The 19,677-nt window shown below is 39.1% G+C and overlaps 1 protein-coding gene across 4 annotated transcripts in view; it reads left to right on the forward strand.

Annotated features, from left to right (window-relative positions):
- The first annotated feature begins 2,235 nt into the window (after positions 1 to 2,235).
- The window catches only part of SHPRH (SNF2 histone linker PHD RING helicase), a 97,488-nt gene continuing 80,046 nt past the window's right edge, over positions 2,236 to 19,677 (forward strand). Inside the window, exon 1 of one of the 4 annotated variants that reach the window (XM_050787324.1) lies at positions 2,236 to 2,455. The gene's annotated coding sequence lies outside the window, so the exon portion shown is untranslated. Of the gene's footprint in view, positions 2,456 to 14,786; positions 15,440 to 19,677 lie in introns of those variants that run through there. The other 3 variants (XM_050787321.1, XM_050787322.1, XM_050787325.1) reach the window with 3 other exon arrangements.

Genomic DNA, 19,677 nt, shown 5'->3' on the forward strand with positions numbered 1-19,677 from the left:
TCAACTTGCTCAAGTTCAAAACGATGTCATCCTTGATTCCTCATTTTCTCATTTCCCCCCATCCATTCTATTACAAAATCTTGTCAATTTTGCCTCCCAAATATATTTTAAATCCACCTACTTCTCTCTACCTGCTCCTTTTACATTCTTCCAATCTGCTTTCTAATCGGTCCCTCTCTTCCCCTTTTATGCCTCTCTGATCCATTATCCATATGACAGTCAAAATGACTTTGAAATTCAAATAATATCACTTCCCTGATTAAAAATTTTACCATCTTTAGATTGCCTATAGAATAAAATTCAAATGCCTCACCATGATCTACAAAGACTCACATGATCTGGCTTCTCCCTACTCATTCCTTTTCACATGATACTACCTCAAGTATCTACTGCACAACAAACACATCCTCTTTGTTCTTTGAATATGCCAATAACTTCTTCCACCAGGAACCCTTACTCTTGCAATCCCCTTTGCCTAAAAGTGCCTAGAGTAACTGGCTTATTCTCATTCTTCAGTACTCAGCTAAAATGATAATTCCTCAGAAAAACCTTTTCTAACCATCTTATTTAAAATAAAATAAATCATCCTATTAAAATTTCAGCCCATTACATGGGTTCTTCATAAAATTCTCCAGAGTAAATATCACTTCTACAATCATCCTCCTTCTGTGTTGATTTGCTTATTGTTATCTGCCTATACCAATTCAACTCTAAGTTCCTTAAGGAGAAAAATTTTGTCTATTTTGCCATTTTATTCCGAGTTTCTAGCATGGTGCCTCACATTCAATATATGCTCAGAAGCAATTTTTTTTTTTTTTTTTTTTTTTAGACGGAGTCTCTCTCTGTCACCTAGGATGGAGAGCAGTGGTGCGATCTCGACTCACTGAAACTTCTGCCTCTGCTCAAAAGTAATTTTTAAATAAATAAGGCAGCACTGCTTTTAGCTGAGTTCCTCAATGTAACATAATTAGCAATTTACTTTGAAACTATGGTATAAAGAAGGCATATCTTCTTGTTCACAAATTTTGCCCAAAGGCTTCATGCAAAAATGGTAATTTTTTTAAATGAAGTCTTGGGCAAAATTAAAATGTAATTAATATTTGGACAATTAAATTAGAAAATACATTATTGATTTGAACATAATACTTATATGCTTTTCACTTATTTTTTTTAATAGAGTGAAATGTTTTAATAGAGTGCCATGTTGTCCAGGCTGGTCTCAAACTCCTGGGATCAAGCAATCTGCAGCCTTGGCCTCCCAAAGTGCTAGGATTACAGGCATGAGCCACTGTGCCCGGCCTACTTATGTGATTTTTAAAAGATAAAACCCATTTCACAAGTGTGCTAGATGGCTTCAAAGGCCACATCTTCAGGCTCCTATGGCACAGCAGACCTTTCTCTGACCACAGGGACATTTTGGTAGAAAAGTTAAGAATCAAAAAAGAGATTTATCTTTAAAAATCTGGTAAAACACGTTCTCTTCCCCCAATCCCTATTTTTAGCTACCACTTTCTCTTTCTACTATGGGTCAGATACTGTCCTAAGTACATTTAGTCTTTTCAAGAACTCTGCAAAGTAGATATTATTAATTCCAGGAAACTGAAGTTCAGAGCAGTTAAGGAACTTGATCAAAGTCACACCAAAGATTAGTCTAACTAGTAGATGCATGTTTCCCAATATATATTTTGTCAACAAGATGTTACTAGCATTTTAGGAACAAAAAAAGAGTTCCAAGGTCAAATAGCTAAGAAAAGCTATGGAATCTTTGATCTCAAGCATTCTCAGCTCTATGGAGACATAGGTATTCTCACATACTGATGGCTGGAGAATAACTGGCATAGCAACTTTGAAAGGCAATAATGACAGTTGTCTAGGCTGGGTGCAGTGACTCATGCCTGTAATCCCAGAACTTTGAGAGGCTGAGGAGGGTGGATCGCTTGAGGTCAGGAGTTCGAGACCAGCCTAGTCAACATGGTGAAACCCCATCTCTACTAAAATACAAAAATTAGCCAGATGTGGTGGCGGGTACCTGTAATCCCAGCTACTCGGGAGGCTGAGGCAGAAGAATCGCTTGAACCCAGGAGGTGGAGGTTGCAGTGAGCAGACATCACACCACTGCACTTCAGTCTTGGTGACAGAGCGAGACTCCATCCAAAAAAAAAAAAAAGGCTATAATGACAGTTGGTTGGTCTCCATTTCTTCTCCATCCCAAGAGACATTTTCTGCATTTCTCTGCTCTAAACTGTTCCCTGAGAGATTGATTCCTACAAACTCATCACCTGAGCTGCATCACAGCTGGCTTTCCATGATACTCAGCCAACAGGAGATACCAGTAGAAGATAGGAAGACAGGTCAGATCATTTCTCACCTGTTGTCTCCCTGCTTGGTACCTCATATCTGATCACAGCTGCATCTCTCTAAGACTCCAGCTCCCTTTGGACAGTCAGCTCTCTCTGTAAGTAATATTATTTCTCCTTCTCCCTTCAAGTTTGGGCTAATAACAGCTTCCCTTGTTGCTAGTTTCTGGGTGGCTCACTCTCTCATGTTAGCTCACTCAATCCTGTCAATTCTTCTGTGGTGGACTCCTCACTAAAGTCTCTTGAACCATTTGAATCGCATTCTATTTTATGTTGAAATCCTGACTTGCTATGTGTGTGTGTACATGTGTGTGTGTATGTGTGTCTAATATGGAAATCCAAGATATACTGTTAAATGAAAAAAGAGGAGCACCATTATGATATGATCCAACAAAAAACACTCTAAGTATTTCTAAGTGCATATTTGTGTTAGTAAATATATAGAAAAAGATCTAGAAAGATCTTTTCCAATACAGCAATAAAATTTGGGATGATACACACTTTGGGTAGGAAATGGGATTAGGCATCTAGGAGAGATTTTATAATATTTTAATTTTTTAAGTGAATACATTCATGGACTACCTGTATAATTTTAAATATATATATATATTTTTAAACTATTGCAAATCATTCAGGGAAAAAAATCTGCTACACCTCCACCTATTTAACCTATTATTAGACACATTTGGCCACTTAATCCTTCTCCCTGGAACCTTTGTTGCCATCTCACACAGTCTAGAAAGTGCTACATCGGGCCATCTGGCCCTTAGTTAAACATGATTAAGAGAACTTTCTCTGTTTGGATTTTGCTTCTTGAGACCTACCAGATCCATGATGCCATTCATGTGTATTTCCTCACTCTTCTTATTATTATCCAATCCTGTGACCTCCCGTTCATTGGTCTTCTCCTACACTAAGGGGCAGACATCTCAGTTCAGCATCAAGGATTCTGAAGGAAAACCCAGAAATGTTTGCAGTCCTGTTTTATGTTAACATGTTCTACTTAAGCTTTTACAGCTACACTGTCCAGTATGGTAGTCACTGGCCATATGTGGCTCTTAAATGCTTGAAAGTAGCTAAACTGAGATGTGCTATAGGAATAAAATCGAAACCATATTACAAAGATCAAGTACAAAAACCAAGAATATAAAATATCTCATTAAGAACTTTTATATTGATTACATGTTACAATAAAAATGCAATTATAACAATTACACTATGATAATATTTTGGGTATAATGGGCTAAATAAATTTATTAATTAAATTAATTATTAATAAAACTAATTTCACCTAGTCCTTTTTACTCTTTAAATCTGGCTACTAGAAAATTTAAAATACATATGTAGCTCACATTATATTTCTATTCAACAGTACTAGCTAAGAGATGCCTACTTTTTTTATATTTAGATAAATACTTTTCCACAGGGCAGTCAGCTAGGCTGACAGTATAATTTTGACAGCTGCAAACAGGTTAGCCCCTCCAACAGGCAGTTCTCTCACCCTCAGGATAAGGTCACTCAATAAAATCAGAATCATTTTTACCATTCTTGACATCAACCTCCAGAATCCAGAAAACCAAGCTGAACATATCATGTTCAGAGTAAATATGTCCTCTGATGCTAACCTGGAACAGAAGAAAAAGAAGAACTTAAACTTATTGACTGAGTTGGCTCCCTCTTAATGAGGATTCAGTGATGAATAGGACATATCCCTTGCCCTCAAGGAGACTACAATCTACTAAAAATGAGACAACGAGTAAATAGCCAATTACAGTACAGTGCCAAAAATGTCATGAGAGGCACCTCCACAACGTACTGAAAAAAACAAAAAAGAAGCACAGTAACTCACACTAGGAAAATCAAGGCAAGGTAGTCTGAAACAAGACCCAGTGAGTTTGAAAGGAGTGAAAAGTTGTGAGCTGGCCTGAATTGGATGGCATTATTTTATTTTATTTTATTTTATTTTATTTTATTTTATTTTGAGACAGAGTCTTGCTTTGTCTCCCAGGCTGGAGTACAGTGGCACGATCTCGGCTCACTGCAACCTCTGCCTCCTGGGTTCAAGCAATTCTCCTGCCTCAGCCTCCCGAGTAGCTGGGACTACAGACATGCACCACTACGCCTGGCTAATTTTTCATATTTTCAGTAGAGACAGGGTTTCACTGTGTTAGCCAGGATGGACTCGATCTCATGACCTCATGATCTGCCTGCCTTGGCCTCCCAAAGTGCTGAGATTACAGGTGTGAGCCACCACACCTGAAGCATGTATACATAGCTGGAGAGGAGAAAATAATGCTAGAGGAGCTTCAGGTAACACAGTATGGTTTCAGTACAGAATCCAAGAACATAATGAAAGATAAAGAAAGGCAGATAGGTAGAAGCCAGGTCAGAAAACTCATTACTGATCAAGCGAATTTAGAGTTCTTCTTGAAGGAAATGCAGAGTTATTGAATAGTAAGAACAAGAAATAATTTAATCAGATATGTTTAAAAAAATAATACTGACATGTGGAAAGGAGTTGAGTAGAGAGGCACATGACTTGAGGCAGGGTGACCTTTAATTTGTTGCAGTGCTCCAGTGGAAATATGGACTAAGGCAATATGAACTAGCATAATGAGAGTAAAAATGAAAGTTCATGGTCAGAACTTGGTCATCAAGCAGACATCAGACTGGGAAGAATCAAGAATAGGGAGTAGCACAATGAAATTTACTCTGTGCCTCCTACGTGCCCAGAACTCTACTCCTTCCTTAGATAAACCCCCCAAAATAAACTATTAGCAACTTTCCAAGATAGAATCAAGCAAAAATAAAAATCTTAAGAGAGTTACTTCTAAAGAGAGTAGCTTTAGACAGTTTTCCATATTCCACCAAATTTAATGCCACAGAAGAAGTTAGGTTAATATTATCTATTGATAATACTAATTAATGTTAATTATCTATTGTTAATAGATAATATTGTTATCAATATTAAATATCTATTGACATTTTCACATTCTAGTTTTAGTAATTTAAAACACAATTTTTCAACGTGTCCTTTTAGAATCCGGGATAACACAGTATATTTATGGTTCCCAATACAGTAAATGCAAATCCTCCATATCGTTCCAAGGATTTTTCAATCCTGAGTAAATCATCATACCTTTTTCTCTGGCCACAAGAAAATTCGTTTAATCGAAAACACCCATCAATTTAATAATCTAAGATTTTTTTTTTTTTTTTTTTTTTTTTTTTTGAGACGGAGTCTCGCTCTGTCACCCAGGCTGGAGTGCAGTGGCCGGATCTCAGCTCACTGCAAGCTCCGCCTCCCGGGTTCACGCCATTCTCCTGCCTCAGCCTCCCGAGTAGCTGGGACTACAGGCACCTGCCACCTCGCCCGGCTAAGTTTTTGTATTTTTAGTAGAGACGGGGTTTCACTGTGTTAGCCAGGATGGTCTCGACCTCCTGACCTCGTGATCCACCCGTCTCGGCCTCCCAAAGTGCTGGGATTACAGGCTTGAGCCACCGCGCCCGGCCAATAATCTAAGATTTTTTAAAAAGATGCCAGCTTTATAAAAACTTTAAATTAATATAATAATTATAGTAACTTACGAAAAGAAAATACTTAGATGAAGTCAAGTCATACATGTGAAATTACACCAATGTCAGTTGCACTGTATGGATTATTATTGGCATTGGCTGAGGTATAGAAAATGAATCATCACAGTATCTCTCATATAACTTAGTGAGTAAATATGAAACATTAAGAAATACACAAGAAAAGCATGCAAAAAGAGTAAATAAGCTCATTTCACTTATCAAGATCTGTTTAGAAAAGATAATTATAATTTAGACAAATTTTATTTTAAGAGTGGATATGATGCCAAAGCATCTGAATATTCCACCCAAAGATGAAAGTTTCAAAGTCTATATCAGTGGTATTTACCTGCCAACATAACCTAGTTATGAACACTTACATTACCACAAATATTTATTAAACACCTACTGTCTGCAAGATAATCTGGTAGGTACTGAGGATTCAAAGATACAGGTATCTAACTCAGTGATTCTCAACCAGAGGTGATTTTATCCCCTAGAGGATGCTTGGCAGTGTTTGGGGACATTTGTGATGGTCATGACTGTGGTGGGGGGTTGCTACTGGCATTTAGTGGGTAGAGACTAGGGATGCTCCTAAACATCCTACAATGCACAGGAGAGCCCATCATAACAAATTATCTGATGCGAAATGTCAACAACACTGAGGTTGAAAAACCCTGACCATGAGATGTTTTCTTTTTTGCTTTTCTGAGCTTCAGTTCTAAAAACTGAAAAGAAAAAAAAAAAAATTCTACCTTGCTTACGAGCAAATGTGTATACAGTACATAATACACTTAAAGGTGTTTATATTCCCATTATACTTCTTGAATTGTAACTCAAAAAGAGAAATGAGTTGCCCAAAGACATGCAGCTAGTGTTGGATCAAAGATTTTAACCTGTCTGCAGAGTCTGATTCATTCTACTAGAAATTTGAGAAATATGCCCCTGGCTAGGAAATACTCACCCCATATTGCAGAATATATGAACACTGTGATAAAATTTATCTCTATGATTTTCCCCATTAAATTTCAGTGTCTTCAACAAAGGTCTGATTCTGTATCCTTTTTCTTTTTCTTTCTTTCTTTCTTTTTTTTTTTTTTTTTTTTTTTTTCTTTTTGAGATGGAGTCTCCCTCTATTACCCAGGCTGGAGTGCAGTGGCCCAATCTCGGCTCACTGCAACCTCCACCTCCTGGGTTCAAGCAATTCTCCTGCCTCAGCCTCCTGAGTATCTGGGGCTACAGGTGCACACCACCATGCCTGGCTAGATTTTTTGTATTTTTAGTAGAGACAGGGTTTCACCATAATGGCTAGGCTGCTCTCGAACTCCGGAGCTCATGATCTGCCTTCCTTGGTCTCCCAAAGTGCTGGGATTACAGGTATAAGCCACTGCACCCAGTCTCTGTATGCTTTTTCTATTTGAAAGGGAAAAAAGAGCTCTACATGATGTGAATTCTAAGGAAACTTCTTTGGCCTTTACTTTTGCAACTCACCTTTACTTCATGAACTCACAACTAGCTACTATATTTACAGTAACCCACAGGAAAGGAGGGAAATAATTGAGGCACCCAAATCTCTTTATTATCATTTGGGAAAATTAGAAAGTTTTACGTTGTCTGATCCATCCAGAAAAGTGATTTCCATCAGCACAACACAACTGGTGAATTTTCTTCCTTGTCCATTCATTCTATTTGAACCCACTGGACAATTACGTTTTAATCTGTCTTTGTGGCTATATTCTTTTCCTTCTGGACAAGAGAAATATAATTTCAAAAAATGAGTATTCTTGTCATAAAATAGAGAACCATATTATATAGCTAGAGAAGACGTCATTAAAATAACAATTACTCAAAAGGCTGAGTAATTCAGATGTCTCTGAATTTTAAGGTAATTCAACAATCTTTGGGAACATGAAGAATGCCTAAAATCATTCATTTCTGAAATATTTATTTTTTTAAAAAATGCATCTTCAGTCCTAACTTCTTTGAAATCATGTCTTAAGACACTTCAGGCATTTTAATCAATGCTGAAAATTTTCTCAAAACATTATTTAGGATATAATTTCCAATTAGGAGTTTTATTTCGTGTACTTAAGATATGGTTCTTAACACCTGTATTTGTGGATGTTTATTTTCTATTTATTTTCATGACACTCTTGGTATGTTAAAGGTACGAAATGGGTTTCCAGGAAGGAAGTCCCAGTTTATAACATTGTGGCTACAGGAAATGAGGGTTTGATTTACATGAGCTTGGTTTTTTAGCCATCCAGGAATCAATTAGTTCATAAGTTGGAGATCATCTGTTCAAGTGGTTCCCAAACATCTGTTGCTGTATTGGTTTCACTGGAGTTACCTGAGATGGTTGGATGGTTTGGTTAATTTTTGAAAAATGAACTCCCAGGAACTCATAGTCAACATGGGGGTGTTATGGCATAAGATCATAATTAGGCCAGGTCCAGTGGCTCACGCCTGTAATCCCAGCACTTTGAAAGGCTGAGACAGGCCGATCACTTGGGGTTGGGAGTTCAAGACCAGACTGGCCAACATAGCAAAACCCCGTCTCTGCTAAAAGATATAAAAATTAGCCAGGTGTGGTGGTGTGCACCTGTAAGCCCAGCTATTCAGGAGGCTGAGGCAAGAGAATCACTTGAACCCACGGGGTGGAGGTCACTGTGACCTGAGATAGAACCACTGTACTCCAGCCTGGGAGACAGAGTGAGACTCCATCCCAAAAAACAAACAAACAAACAAACAAAGAACATAATTAGTAATTAAATACTGTTATTGTGTGGTATTTAAAAATACTTATTTAAATTTATTTAAAGCCCTAATGACGAGTTCAGAAATTTAACAGAGCTTAAAGGAAATGGAATTCAAACTAATTTTGTCATTGTCCCAAGGTGACCTAAATAACACACAAATGCTGAAGTCTGAGCATGGCGCTGCCCTGCTAGTGGATGGAAGCTTTGGAAAGGCTCTTCATTTCCTGGCAAGCACCATTTTATGTTAACATTATTATGAGTAAGATTTCTTGAGGTCTTAGATTCATTTTGAAAATGCTATCTACTATTTTTGTACTTCATAATGACACATGATAGTGACCGTTGAAATACTCAAAGAATATTTTACTTGTAGATCTCAAAATTGCATAATGAATATTACTCAGAGTCATAAGCATTGACAGAGTCGCCTACAATATTCCTATTCCTTAATGCCTAACACCATACTGACAAGATTAATTGAAAAATACGCCTTAGGAGAAAAAGTAACAGTTGGGTAAGGAGGGTGGGGAGAATCTGGGATAGCGGGAAGGAGGGCCTATGATACAGATTATACTATCTTCATTGTTAAACACTGAATATAATCTCCCATCTTTCCTTACCAGCAGATTCACCTTCAACCTTCTTGCTTTTACCTAATTTGAATCGTTGCTTCATTCACACCTAAAACAAACACTGTCATAGGTTCATGTCCAATGCAGCATTTTGTGTACAGACTACAAGTTTTGCTTTAGAAGTTATGGGAGGCAGAAGGAACACAGCTTGAGTTTTTAGTTTTCAGGTTGAGCTTGCAGCAGGGGAGACAGAACAAACTTTGGACTTTGAAACCAATCCAACTTGTAAATCATCAAGAAAAAATGAAATTGAAAATTAAAAATTAAATCTATCCAGGTCTAGTCTAGGGAAAAGCTGTAAAGTTCTTAAAATGAGGATTTGGGTTCAGTTCCCACACCTCCTGTCCTTGATATATCCTGCTTATGCTCCTGCAAAGCATGTCCGACCCTTGGTACCATTTTATGTTTGGTTGATCTGATATCACTCCTTTCAGCATAGCTGATGACTCCTGCTAGCACCAATTTTCCAAGACCATGTTTTTTCTTCCCACTCTTTTTTTAGTACTACATGCTTTTTAACAGTGGTTTTGGACATTGTAATTCATTCCAGAATAGTGGAGATTTTGATCCTAATATTTTCAATTTGTCAGAAGAAGGGAAAGCAGTCTCAAGACAGGTTGGTAGTAGGAATTGGCAACAAGGAGTCATCTTTGGGAATCCCCAATCATACTGGGTGGGCCACCTACTTTGTTTCCAGAGCGCTGGCAAAGGTAGGTGGAATACGGAATAAATTTCTCTAGTCATTTTGTTAATAATGTATTCAGGAGAACACAGTGTTGGTACTGAATGATCCTTATTGTTGATATACAAGCCCTATGTCACCAAGTAATGACACACCTCTTGCCTTCAGTTTGCCCATGCTTACTTAGTAAGTTTGATGACTAAGTTGTATATTTTTATTTGACAGACAACATGATTTAGTAATAAGAGACAATAGCCTAGACAGAGGAATCAGGAGTTTTAGGTCCTCTTGTTCTCTTACAGCTAAATTGTGGCAAATTACCAAATTTCTGAGTCTCAGATTGCTCTCCTGTAAAATGGAAATTTTAAAAGCCTATTACTAGTCTGGGAACCAAATGGAAAAATAAATATAAAAAGGCTTTGCAAAATATACAGTTCTTCACTGATAAAGCATCATTTATCTTGTTTCTGTCCCTAAAGGGAGTTAAATTTGCCTTAAGTCCTCTACTCCCTCTCAACTAGTCCTCCTCCTTAAGAACAACTTAGAATATTCATTTGTAAAATAGATGCCCCAGTTAGGGGTATGGCTACAATAAAGCCACTGTCCCCAAAAGAAAATGAATCTACAGCTAAAGTTAGTGAGACCATACAAGGAAGAAAGTGGTCTGATTGATCTCATATTACAATTTCAAGAAGGAGCAGACGAACTCCATGAACACTGAGTTATTCGCTGTCAAGATGCATGATGTCCAATCAGTTCATTCTGATTTGTGGAATGTCATTAGATCACTAGCATCTAATAGGTGGATGAACTCAGTGTACTCAGGGGTGAACAGGTGTCTCACAGCTGGGAGCTGCCAGAGGGTCAAGGTGCAATCATGAATGATGTTTTCTGAAATTAGCTCTGATGATTCTAATATTGAAAAACATTGTTCCACAGAGAAATTTTTCAAAGAATACACAGAGCATTTGGTAAATACGGGATTGAACACTGGAAAATTTAAAAGAATTTTGTTTCATTATAATCACTGAATGGCAATGTACAGAATTCCATCTCTACAGTTGAAATTGCATCTCCATACAATAGACAACTGGACCTGAAGCTTAATATCTTGAATGGACATTACCATGATTACATATATAAATTACCACAATCAAGGTGAACAAAGGTGAAATGATGCTGTGGTTATTTTTAAATATTTCTGCCTAGCATTAGTTGGATAGACTCAGCCAAACTTTGGGCCTACTTCTCTGCTCCGATGATGATAAGTGACATAAAAGTAACAAGGATAACCTTACACAGCACAATATATGTTTAAATAGCAAGTTGCAAATTACACTTCCAGAAGCAAGGTTATATCATCTTGTATTTGACAAAATGATTGGTTTGCAAAGGAAGGAGGATCCTACTTGCCCATTGTTCCAGCATTAGCACTACTTTTTCCAGCTTGCCTCATAAATCCTGGAATAAGGTAACTGATTTCCATCTATAGGCATACTTTGGAGATATCACAAGTTTTGTTCCAGGCTACCACAATAAAGCAAATATTGCAATAAAGCAAGTCGCAGGATATTTTTTGGTTTCCCAGTGCACATAAAAGTGACACTGACACTACAAAGTAGTGTATTAAGTGTGCAATAGCATTATGTCTAAAAAAAGTATATACCTTAAGAAATATTTTATTGCTAAAAAATGCTAACATTCATCTAAGCCTGAGTCTTAATCTTCTTCCTGGTGAAAAGTCTTGCCTCAATGTTGATGGCTGCTGACTGATCAGGATGGTGATTGCTGAAGGTTGGGATGGCTGTGGCAATTTATTAAAATAACACGACAAGGTTGGCTGCAGCAATTGACTCTTTATTTCACAAACCATTCCTCCATGATACGCAATCTCTTTGAAGGCATTTTACCTGCAGTAGAACTTCTTTCAAAACTCAAGTCAATCCCCTCAAACTCTGGACTGCTTTGTCCACTAAGTTTATGAAATATTTTTAAAATTATGCTGTCATTTCAACAATGTTCACAGTATTTTCCCAGGAGTGTATTCCCTCTCAGGAAACCAGTTTCTTGGCTTATGGATAAGAAGCAATTCTTCATCCATTCAAGTTTTACTATGAGATTGCAGCAGTTCAATCATATCTTCAGACCCCACTTCTAACTCTAGCTCTCCTGCTGTTTCCACCACATCTGCAGTTACTTCCTCCATTGAAGTCTCAATCCCCTCAAAGCTGAGACTTTGAGTCTCTGGGTGTTGGAATCAACTTATTCCAAACTACTATTGATGATATTTTAACCTCTTCCATGAATCTCAAATGTTGTTAATGACATACAGAATAGTGGATCTTTTCCAGAAGTTTTCAATTTACTTTGTCTAGACCCATCAAAGGAATTACTATCTATGTCATCTATAGTCTTATGAAATTTACTTCTTAAATAATAAGATGTCAAAGTTAAAATTACTCTCAATCCATGGGCTGCAGAATGGGTTTTGTATTAACAGGCATGAAAACAACATTAATCTCCTTGTACATCTCCATCAGAGCTCTTGGGTGACCAGATGCATTATAAATGAGTGGTAATATTTTGAAACAAATCTTTTTTTTTTTTTTTTCTGAGCAGTAGGTCTCAACAGCGGGCTTAAAATATTCTGTATATCTATGTTATAAGCAGATGTGCTGTTATTCACACTTCATTGTTCCATTTATAGAGTACAGGCAGAATAGATCTAGCATAACTCTTCAGGGCCCTAGGAGTTTGAGAATGATAAATGAGTATTGGCCTCAAATTCAAGTCACTAGCTGCATTAGCCCCTAACAAGAGAGTCAACCTGTCCTGTGATGTTTTGAAGCTATGAAAGTCCTAGATGGCCTTTTCTTTCTATAGAAAGCTGTTTTATCTACATGGAAAATCTGTTGTTTTGTGTGGCCACATGCTTCAATTATTTTAGTTACATCTTCTGAAAAACTTGCCACAGCTTCTACAACAGCACTTGCTCCTTCACCTTATACTTTGATGTTATGGAGATGGCTTCTTTTCTTAAATCTCATGAACCAACCTCTGCTCGCTTCACATTTTTCTGCTACAGCTTCATCACCTCTCTCAGCCTTCACAGAACTGAAAAGAGTTAGGGCCTTGCTCTGGATTGGCTTTGGCTTAAGGGAATGTTGAGACTGGTTTCATCTTTTATTCAGGCCACTAAAACTTTTTCCGTATCAGTATTAGGCTGTTTCATTTTCTTATCATTTGTGTTTTCATTGGAGTAGCACTTTTAATTCCCTTCTAGAACTTTTCTTTTGCATTCACAACTTAGCTAACTTTGGCACAGGAGGCCTTTTTTCAGCTTATCTCAGCTTTCGACATGGTTTCCTCACTCAATTCCATCTAGTTTTCGATTTAAAGTGAGAGATGTGCCACCCTTCCTTTCACTTGAACACTTAAGAGTCCGTTGTAGGGTTATTAATTGGCCTAATTTCAATATTGTTCTGTCTCAAAGAATTGGGAGGCCTGAAGAGAGGAAGAGAGACAGGGGCCATTGGTGAAGCTGTCAGAACACACACAACATTTATTAAGTTTAGCTTCTTCTATGAGCAGAGTTTGTGGTGCTCCCAAAAAACTACAATAGTAGCATCAAAGATAACTAATCGTAGATCACCACAACAGATGAACAGCAAGTGAACACATGCTGCTTGAAAAATGAAGCTGACAGACTTGCTTGAGTCAGGGTTGCCAAAAAACTTCAATTTATAGAAAAACACATTATCTGCAAAGCACAATAAAGGGAAGTAAACTAAAAGGATGCGGGGATTTGCTTATGCAAACAGTTTCGTGTCTGTGATAAAGGAATATACTAAGTAAAATATGGACTACCCTGGACTGTCTCCACAACTACAACCGATGTTCACTTGGGCAAGAACTTAGTTCAAGTGCTTCGGTGGTCACACAACCCAAAAGGCCTCCACAGCAGAAATGCTGCTATTAGGTACTCACTCACTAATTATTGAGTCCCCAGTGTTTCCTGAGGGTTATTTCACAGGCTCCTGACTCTGAAACCTCTCAAAGTTATTCCAACGTTAAGCTCATTTCTACGAGAAAGAGGTGAGAGGAAAAAAGACCAATAGTGGAAGGCCAGCTTCAGCACAACACATGTACTTAATAGTTTCTCTCATCTTAGACTATATATTCACATTTCCCTTTAAAGTCTGTTTTTGCGGGAGAGAAGCTTTATTCCTACCTACTTAGTGGCTGCTTTATAACAGTAAAATAGACGCTTTTGCAGAATTCTTTTCTGCTTTTTTTTTTTTTTTGGTGAGACAGAGTCTCACTCTATCACCAAGTGGGGAGACCTCGGCTTACTCAATCTCTGTCTCGTGGGTTCAAGCGATTTTCCTCTCCTGCTTCAGCCTCCCGAGCAGCTGGGACTACAGGTGCGCACCACAACGCCCGGCTAATTTTTCTATTTTTAGTAGAGACGGGGTTTCGCTATCTTGGCCAGACTATTCTCGATCTCCTGATCTCAGGAAATCCGCCCGCCTCGGCTTCCCAAAGTGGTGGGATTACAGATCTAAGCCACCGCGCCCGGCCCCGGCCTTTTATTAAAGCTACAAATCACACACACTCTTCGCCTCACAGGAGAGCCCGCTACTTCGGGCATCCAGCCCTCCTGTATTCTCTAATGGCGTGGGGCAGAGCTATCGCGAGACTCCACTGTCTCCTCAGCAAGTCTTTAACAGTGTGGACTTGCGCAGAAGAGACTCTTGAAGCCAGTTCAGGAGAAAGGGGGCGGGGTGCTCTGACGAGCGCGTTCGCCTTGACCCCACGCTACAGCGCGCGCCGGGCAGCTAGGCGCTGGGGTTTCTGGGTCTCCCGGGGAACCCGTACACTATCCCGCAAAAAGCGCTTGTGCCCACCTCAAGCCAATGTTCGGTGGGTGGCGAATGCGTGCCCGTGATCTGCGGGATCTGTAGAGGAGCGCAGGCCTGGTGCAAAGAGACTCAAGAGGCTCGGAGAACCAGCTTGGGTAGGCGCTTGGGTGATGGAAGGTCAGGGGTCAGAGGTCGGGAGGGAGGGAGGTGGCCTCTGGCCTCCGGTACCAGGGAGGGAGGACGCTGGTTGTCCTGGAGCCCGGGAAGCTCAAGGGCTGAGAGGGAGCCGCTGCGCGAGTCTTCCCCACCCCTTCCCGATCCCGGATTAGCGAACCCCGGACCACCGTGTCCCTCCGGGGATAAAGTGGGGTCGTGGGAAAGCAGGCTGTGCTTCTCATGCATTGGGGCCTGCGGTGTTTGTCTCGAGCGTCCAACACCCTAGGATCCGGGAGTCCGTCGTCACGCTCCTCGGCCTCGCGGTCGTTTGTTTGCTCGGCCTGCTGGGAGCGATCCGGCGCTGACAGCCCCGCTCAGACTCCGGGAGCCGCTTGTGGGTCTTTCGGAAGATAACTGAGTGGGTATCACCGTGCGCCGCAGATCTGCCCCCAGAGGCTGGAACTGGGCGGCCGCCTCCCTTCTTTGTGCGCGGCATTGTGTTAGTAAAAGGGGAGGCAGAGGCTTCTCAGTCCGACTCAAAGTTCTCCGTTACCTCTGGAGCCAGATTAATTACATTCGAATTCAGAACCACTATTCCACATTGTACAGTTTGGTAGTTGCTAGGTTTATGAACGAAGATAGGGTGTTGTTTGATGATTGATGGTCACTGTATAATAAATACAGTATTATTAAATAATGACCAGGAAGCTTTACACTTTTTCCAAGTAGTTGGACATTATCACGAGGTAGAAATCTTAGATGTTTGATGCCTTCCAACTTGTACTTAAGGAACTTGGGGCTTTTTCTGAACAAAATAAGATAATTTTAAAGTTATTACTGTTACTTGAAATTATTCCAGTGAGCATTAGTAGGAATGATGAAACTCTTGAATAGAAACGATCCATGATATCTTTACTGTTACCAAAAAGACTAGTTTATGATTAGTAAACATGCTGGAGACAGAGCAGTCCTGAGCAGTATTGTGATAATTATGTCCGTGTTCGCAAACCTGGACTTTCTAGAGCTTTGAAGGACCAGTTAACCAGTAAGCTGGCAATTGAAAATAAAATAGTTTACTTTTGAGAGATGCTATTGTATATCCTCTTTGTCCACTCGAAAGGAGCTGGACTTACAGAATTATTAAAGCTTTTATTATTAAGAGTTTAGGCTAGTAAGATTTAGGGGAAACAGAATTTGGTGGTGAAAAAACTTAGGGCATTTTTCAAGTTTATGTAACTAATACATTTTAGCATTTAGTAGATGGAAATACTCTCACCTTGCTGGAATTATTTCTACAGAAAAGGAAAAGATTATGTTAACCCTGGGTCATTAAGAGCTTCCTAGTACTTAGTAACGAGTGGGCTTCGTTTCCGTAAGACAACATTTTGGACAGGAATATGGCAAGTGTATAATCCTGTTTGCCCTTTATAGCCTAAACCCAGATCTACCATGGATTTGTTGTAATTCAGGATTTGTATGTATCTTATAAACATGAAATAATATTTTTGGGGGAAAAATGTGAATTTAAGTTGTGTTATTCATTTGTTGGATTGTCTTAGTAATTTAACATTTTATGTTTATTTTTCTAGCATTCCATCCTTGTTTTCTGTTGAAGGTAAAGTTCAGTCAGTTTTCCTGCCTTGTTCTAGTATTTCATTTTTCTCAGAAATACTAAAGAATAGTTTCATATTACCTATAGTCTTCTAGAATGTGGATAAGAGAGACTTCTCTAAAAAGAAATATGAGTAAAGTACTGTTAGGTCCTCAAAAGGAGGGAATATATCCACAGAATTAGAGATCTTTGTTTCACCCTTTTTGTATGTGTTTACTTCCTAGTACTGACCTGGCATTGGGAGTACAGCACTGAATGGGATACTACTCCTGCCCATCTTTCAAAGTGAACATTGTAGCAGTTGGGATCCAGGAGAGAGAGGACCTTAACTCAGCTTCTCTGGTCATGGAAGCCTTTCCAGGGAAGACTGGGATGGAGACAGGCATAAAAGCAATTCAAGCAAAAGGCTTTTACATTTAAATACAAGACAGTAAAAGTGTGGTCCATATAGAAAACTTCACATAATTACATTTTACCCAAACACTGCTAATTAAGAAGGAGGAAGAAATAGTTGTCACTGATAAGGTATGAAGAAAACTGGAAGAATATGGGATGTGGTTAGGTACAGAATTTCACCAGTACTTGACTTACTAGTTGCCATATTGCATTTTAGTCATAAGTATTTTTGACCAAATACTATTTTCTTTGGTGCGAAAAGTTAACCCTAAATAGAGATTTCTTTAAGTAAAGACTCAGTCAAAACCAAGAGCTTTTTGTTTGGTTGGTTGATTTTTTTGATCATGAATGTTTACTCAGCTAAGAACTGGACAAAGGCAGAGCATTGCTAGAAATTCTGGTATTGACTTTTCTGCAGTGTATTATTATCACTGATAAGTGCCTTGAGGCACTAATATTGGAAGAATCAGGTTGAAAGAAAACATCTGAAGGAATGTGCAAATTATAATGGTGTACATAATTTAAAAGATACTGGATAGGTTTTACCAGAGAACAGAATAAATAGTTGAAGTAATGTTTTCTGGTTTGGTAATGTGTCTGTTACAAAATTATTGTAGGAAACATGGCACATGTTACTTCTCACATTCCATTGGCTAGGACTGGTCACAGGACCATACTAAGCTGGACAGCCATTTCTCAACTACTCTATACTTTGAGTGGAAATAAGTGGATTTTAGTAGGCAGCTGGTTATCCATAACAAGGTTTTTTGTAGGGATTCTAAAAAATAAAGGGAGTAGTGCCTGGGTGTTTCCCTGAGACATTCTGACTTAGTTGGCTAGGCGTCAGGATTTTTTAAAATTTCCCTGGTGATTCTGATGTGCAGTCAAGTTTGAGAAGCACTGATCTGTGGTCCCCCATCCTGCGACATTAAAGTTTGGTTATTGTGAAATGTAATTTAGAGCAGGGGTCCCCAACCCCCAGGCTACGGACCGGTGCCAGTCCGTGGCGTGTTAGAACCGAGCTGCACTACAGGAGGTGGGCTGCGGGCAAGCGAGCATTACCACCTGAGCTCTGTCTCCTGTCAGAGCAACAGAGTCAGTAGATTACCATAAAAGCATGGACCCTATCGTGAACTGCATATGCGCAGGATCTAGGTTGTACACTTCTTATTAAAATCTAATGCCTGATGATCTAAGGTGGAACAGTTTCATCCCTAAACCACCCCCTCCCCACCCCACCCCTCTCCTCCGGTCCATGGAAAAATTGTCTTCCATGAAACCCGTTTATGGTACCAAAAAGGTTGGGAACTGCTGGTTTAGAGTATTCTCAGGATGACAATAAATAGCAACTACCATTTATGGAATACAGGCCAAATTTCTGGTACTGTGCTGTTGTACTTAAACTATTTCTAACCACAATCCTGCTATCATCCCCATTTTAGAGATGAGAAAATTGGCACAGAAGACTGCATAACTATTTCAGTGCCACACAGTAAATGCCAAAGCTGGAATTAGAATGAATGTAAGACTTCAAAGCATCGCGTTCTCACCTTTAAGCCACATTACTTTGCTAATGTGAGACTCTGCTAGAGAGTTGCTTTTGGAGTTTTCAGAGTTAATGATTCCACAAGAACCATGTTATTAATATTATTATGGTTAGTGTGATACATTTTGTAACTGGCCCAATTCCCTTTCTACACTCCTTCTACCCCTTCACCCCCCATATCCATGCTTTTTGCCATGTGCAGTTTCACCTAGTAAAGAAGTGTAGTATATTTCTCCACTACTTAACATTGGGTCCATGGATATGTCTTGCTTTGGTCTGTGGCACCTTAGTGGTTTTTAAACACTTTGAAAACTACTTGTGTGATTGGATTTGCAAGATGATACACCTCAACCATTGCCATAAAGAACATTCCTGAGTTACTTTGCTGATCCAAGGAGAGAGGATAAGAACTATATTAAGCAGAGCCAAACTGCTTTTCCAGAAACCTAGCCTAGATTAACCTCCTTCAGCTAATGTGCAGATCTATGAGAATAAATGATTGCTGTATCAAGGTATTGAGCTTTGGGGTAGTGTGTTAATACAGCATGTTTGTGGCAGTAGTTAACTGATAAGGCTAACTTTTCAAAGTTCCTGCAGTGACCTGACTCACTTTCAGTATTCCAGCTTATGCTTTGAAGAAAACTGGACAAACATAAACACTTAGGAAATTAAGAGCTTTCTATATGATTCCTCCAAGATAAGAGAGGATAAGATGCTTTAAAAGTAGTTATCATAGCCAGTGAAGCACTGGCTAAGAGAATAGAATTCTCATGATTGACTTAAGCACTGTCTGATATATAGACTTTTTGCAATTATGTGAATGCTATATATTTGTGCTGTTCAGTGCAGTAGCCACTAGTCACATAGGGTTATTGAGCACTTGAAGTGTGGCTAGTGAGACTGAAGAGCTGAGTTTATAACATTTGATTTTATTTACAGTCACACATCACTTAATGATGGGGCTGTGTTTTGAGGAATGCATCATAGACAAGTTTGTTATGTGAACATCTTAGAGTATACTTACACAAACCTAAGTGGTACCGCCGGCCTACTACACACCTAGGCTCTATGGTACAGCCTACTGCTCTTAGGCTACAAACCC

This window comes from Macaca thibetana, chromosome 4, assembly GCF_024542745.1.
Source record: "Macaca thibetana thibetana isolate TM-01 chromosome 4, ASM2454274v1, whole genome shotgun sequence".
Classification (NCBI taxonomy): Eukaryota; Metazoa; Chordata; class Mammalia; order Primates; family Cercopithecidae; genus Macaca; species Macaca thibetana.